At 38.5% G+C, this 5,475-nt stretch overlaps 1 non-coding gene across 1 annotated transcript; it reads left to right on the forward strand.

Moving 5' to 3' along the window:
• Nucleotides 1-5,020: 5,020 nt before the first annotated feature.
• LOC149309857 (U6 spliceosomal RNA) lies at nt 5,021-5,130 on the forward strand. The gene has a single exon (XR_016282014.1). It is a non-coding gene; the product is annotated as a U6 spliceosomal RNA (small nuclear RNA).
• The last annotated feature ends 345 nt before the right edge of the window (nt 5,131-5,475 follow it).

A 5,475-nucleotide genomic window follows, 5' to 3' on the forward strand; every position in this document is an offset into this window, starting at 1 on the left:
TGCTTATTATTTTAAGGTATTTTTTAAATTGCGTACTGTTTAATTGTATTGGGGGGGATATTGGGACAGGATTGTTTTGCTTTAATGTGTAAGCTGACCCGGTTGTATTACACAGAGTGGTGGGAGATTATTACCTGAAACATCACTATTGTGTAACAATGTCTATTGAGTTTTACACAGACATTGAACAGAGCTGTTTCCAGCAGTGCTGAACAGGATCTCAGCCTTTGCTTCTGCACACCTAAGAATGGAAAAGATTAGCCTCTTGACCGTGTCACCTGATGGGCAGCTGCAGTGCCAGGCCATCATTTATATTATGATATTGGCATCCTACTGTTGGAGCATGATAACAGGACAGGTTGGTAATTAAGCTGGTGCCTGCAGTGGATGTGGCATCTGCCACGAAGCAGATGGGTTCTAACATCCTGCTAATATAATGGCCAAACAGATGTCCAGCAGCAGAGGAAGAATTATTTTGTGTTCAGTTTGATCTTGGAAGCTAAGCAGGGTCAACCCTGGTTAGTATTTGGATGGGAGACTGCCAATAAATACCTGGTTCTGTGTGCTATATTTCAGAGGAAGTAACTGATAAAACCACCTCTGAATATCCCTTGCCTTAGAAAACTCTCAGAAATTCATGGGGTTGTCATAAATTGGCATGCAACTTGAAGGTATACACACACACACACACACAGAGAGAGAGAGAGAGAAGCCTGCTAGGTAGTTTAACTTCAACCTGGAAGTTCAGCAGTACAAAGGTGGTTGTAAACACATCAGAATGAAAAGCAGGGAAGTTAGCAATGTGTTCCTTTGGTTTTCATATATTTCAGGATAGGAGTTGGTAGTGCAGACACTGTTCAATGCCCTTGGTTTGATTCTGCCTTAAAATCCATTTTCAGTTGCCTCCCATTGGAAATGGGTGCGGCCATGGGAATCTAAAACATTAGATAAACTTGGATAATCTTGGTGGAATCCATAGTTTAGGGAACCAGTTTTCTCACTTGCTCTGAGAGGATATTTCAAGCTATCCATTGCTGTAGACCACTTGCTCCACCAATCAAACTATTGTCATAGCAGTGATACAATAGAGACAGTGCATGAGATCCAACTGAATAAAACAAAAGTTGAAAGAAATATATAAAAGTAGAAATTTTTAAAAAACTGAAGAGCAAGATACTATGAGAGCTTTTAATGAGGTTGTCTGTATTGCCAGGGAGCAAAGGTTGGGAGTCTGACAGGTAGAGCCAAAATGCTTAAAGTGTAGGAAAGAAATGGACAATAGATTTATATCTGGGATGGATGATGGCAAAATGCAGCGTGGAAGAGAAAAAAAGGAAGGTTATTTGCTAGTGACAGAGAGAGCTACAGAGTGAGAGAGCGGCTTAATGGAGAGTCTTGAGTTTGAAGAAATTGTGAGAAAGATACATGGGGAGGGGGATAAGAAAGAAGGTACCTTTCCACAAAATGACAGGTGGTACAGCAAAGCAAGTACCTAATCACACACCAGACAGTTATAGAAAGCATGCCCGTGTTGCTACAACATGTGAAACCACCCACAAAGGAGACCATGCATGAAAGGGAGGAAAAGCTAAATTCTAGATTTGACAGATTAAAGACCGATTCAAGTGTCTGATCAAGCAAGGAAAGGGATAAAGCTTTTGAAGATAATTGATTCTCTTTTATTAGCTTTATGAATCATAAGGATATGTGAGCTACTCCACCAGCATCTCCCAGGGACTCCTGGATCAACGTGGTTGGTTTTTCTTTTTCTTTTTCTTAAGGAGAGGGGAGATCACTGGGCACAAGCTTACAGACTTGAGATGCTGATACAATGAAATTTTCCAAGTTCCATCCCATTTGAGATTCTAATTTTTATCCCCCAGCTCCTTTGATGTCAATATTCAGTTAATGAAAGAGACATGTTTAACAGAAAATTTGGTACTGGAAGGAGAAATAAGATGGAAAGGACTGGGACAGATTCTTGCATCACAAAAAAACCAGAGGAGTTCAACATGTTTCATTAAATGTTTTTTATTCAAAACTAAGGTAATGCACATGTGAAATGAAACAGACCCCACTCATTATTTTGGGCCTCAGTGTATATATTTGTTTTTCTTAAATATAATGGGGGAGGTGACTGGTAAGCCAGCTTCCCTGCTTCCCCCTATTCTCTTTGTTTTACTGTTCACACATGCACAGCAAAGGACTCTGGAGTAGGGATGTTATTCTTCACTATGTTTATTCTTAAAGCTAGCAATTTCAGCAATTTTCTTCCCTTTGCAAGAAAATATTTGAAAACCACACTGTTTTCAAATGCTGTTCATAATTTGAGATTCATCACAGGAGGAGAAATCTCATATAGCTGTTTTGTGCAGAAATAAGTATTTCTGCTCAGGAAACAGCTTTTTTTTTTTTTTGGCACGGAAAATAATATTTCAACATAGAAATATTAATGCCTGCATAGAAATCTCGGGGGGGGGGGGGGGGGGTTCCCCACAGAAAATGCTGTAACTGGAGATTTTTTCTATGTAAAATATGCACATGGTGGGTTTGCATTAACAAAGCATTTTCTACAAAGAAAACAGCAGTTTCCATATAGAATAGGCTGCTTCCTGCTCAAAACAACAGTGCATGAATTTTGCACAGAATGAGGGCAAAACTGCAAAGATTCTTGTTGGTTCAGTATTCTTCTCATCAAGTTTCTCAATGTTCCAAAAACACATTTTAAAACCATTAAAAAAATATTGTTGAAGATTCTTTCCATCTCTACTCTGGAGGCAGCTAATGTTTACTTTATAGACATACACAGCTATAGTAGAAACACATTCTTACATAGCTCAAGTTTTATTTCATTATTTGCTGCACACAAGCTGCTGCAATCCATGATTGAAAGCATGCATTTTTCCAGCTCTCTTTCACCATCTTCCCAATTCTGCTAAAAAAGACATCCAGCTAGACAGAGGAAAAGGAATAAGGAACATTCTCTCTTTGTTTATATGCTTAGGTACTAGCCAATAGAGCATAAGTTTCCCAGAGGGTAACACACAATTGAACAGAGGGTTATGAATAGAGGGAGAAAAATGCCAGAAAAAGAATCAGTGAAGTTCTGGAGTCTAGAATTAGGAGAGTCGGAGTCAGACTCAGGAAGATTTAAAAAGAAGCCAGAGCTAACAGGTCAGAGGGGTCAACAGTAGATGTGAAGAGGATAGGAAATGTGGGACAAAGACAACAGAAACTAAGCAGGTCTGTCCAAAAAGAGGGAGGGAAATATCAGTAGCAGCCCTGCAAGAAAGCTGAAGCCAGATTAAATTGTGGGGAGGCAGTGATGGGGCAGGGAGTCAGAAGAATAGTAATTGAATAATAGGATTTGCAGTTGTAATCCATCATATATACAACTGTCAACTTTTAAAACTCCTGTGCTCATGCTGTTGCTGAATGATGAGTCAAGAATTCTTCAGAATGAAAGACCAGAAAATGTTTAAGCAGAAACTGGAAACAATTGGAATCTCTCTCTCTCCAAGCATACAAACATATATAACATTTTTTCCTACTCTGATTCAAAGTAATGGCAAAATATGGAAGATTCACAAAGAAATATGAACACATTTTTATGATTCTGAAGACTTTCACCCTTCTCCTTTCACATGCATTACGGCATCTTGAAAAATGTATAGCCCTAATTATAAACAGTAAGCAATTAGTCAAGGGTTTGCTTTAAATCCCACTGTCTTTGAGAAAATGATGAGGCTATTCATCTTATGAGTTCGTCCTGAGCCATCATTCGTGAAGTGTGAAAGAAGGAAGGGAGGGAGCGGGTTATATCTTTTGACATGAAGAAGCCTGTGAAGCCTTTTGTCCTGAGAAGATGGTGGTGGTAGGGAGAGGAGTGATTCCCTTGAGAAAGTTATTCTTCAAATATTTCAAAGGGTCTGACAGATTTTTCCACTATAAACGGACATCTGTAGTCTAAGCTGTACCTCAATAAGATGAGTGTGGTTGTCATGTCAAATCTCAACAGGCTGTCTCTGCTCATGTTCTCTCAAGTTAAGAAATTCTGCTTGAGCAGAGCGAAACATAACCTTTAATATTACATTCTGTGGTACAAGCTTTGGCGACATGTAAGTGAGTCTTATCTCTAGATCTCAATGGATTTTATACAAGACAGCCTTTCTCCTTTAGAGTTGTTGTCAGCTGAGAGTTCTTCCCCAAAGGGAATAGGAAATCTCTTTGTTGTTCATGTTATAATCTTGTCAGAGGAAGGAAGATAACATTACACTAATATACCCATCAGACTGTTTGGCTTCTAGAGTCAGATTGGCAGTAAATGCTGTGCCATTTCCCCCCCAAAAAAATATGTCATGTCAGACAAAACTATCTAGAGGACTTCCCCACCTTAAGATTTAAAAAAGGCAAGGGAGAAAGATACAGATTACAAAGAGCATGGAGAAATAAATAAACAACTGAAAATTCCTGCTATTTCCTCCTGTATTAGATGAATGTGTGAAGCACTGAGAGAAAGAATGGAAGACTCCCCGATTTCCCCCCTTTTAATATGGAATGGATGTAAATCACCCAAGGATTCTAAGAAATGATCAGTGCCCCAAATTTGGGAGGCTCATTTCTGTAGAAATGAAATCCAAGGAATGGAGAAGCTGATACGGATTTAAAATATGATGGCTTGCTGTGGTTCATCCTGCTAGAGATTTGGAAAAAGCACTTTGGAATGTGAATATGGATGATGTCTACAGACCTTTGAAAAGATGGTAATTTGCAAACAATTACTACAACAATTTGTTTTACTTTATATTACGTTATTTGTATCTTGCCTTTCCCCCAATATGAAACCAATCATATTGTTCTTTTAAACTATTCTTTTAAATTTTGAGCGGCATTGGGTCCCAGTTTTAGGGAAAGTGTGATGATGATACTACTACTACTACTACTACTATTACTGTTACTATTACTAATACATAAATTCTAGGGCTTCAAATAGCAATTTTGTGTGCTCCTTTTAGTATATGTGCTGCTCATTTTGACAGCATATATACTAAAATTGGAACATTACAAAGAAGATTAGCAAGACCCTTGAACAAACTGTCAATAATTTTTAAAACAATTTAAAACATTTGTTGTTGTTCTTGTGTGCCTTCACGTTATTTATGATTTATGGAGAGCCTATCATGGAGTTTTCATGGCAAAATTTGTTCAGAGGATTTGTTCACAGGGTTTTGTTGGGAAGGTTTGCCATTGCCATCATCTGAGGCTGAGAAGTGTGACTTCCCCAAGGTCACCCAGTGGGTTTCCATAGCCAAGCTGGGAATCGGACCCTGGTCTCCAGAATAATAATTCAACACTCAATGTCATGCTGGATATCCAATTTAAAACAAACAAAATAATAAAAAGGGGTTTAGAAGCAATACAATGAAAAACAGCACAGGACTCCTTTAAAAGCCCTTTCCTTGAAGAACCTCAGTT

Source organism: Sceloporus occidentalis, unplaced genomic scaffold (genome assembly GCF_023333645.1).
Source record: "Sceloporus occidentalis isolate IW3139 unplaced genomic scaffold, rSceOcc1.0.p SCAF_7, whole genome shotgun sequence".
Lineage (NCBI taxonomy): Eukaryota > Metazoa > Chordata > Lepidosauria > Squamata > Phrynosomatidae > Sceloporus > Sceloporus occidentalis.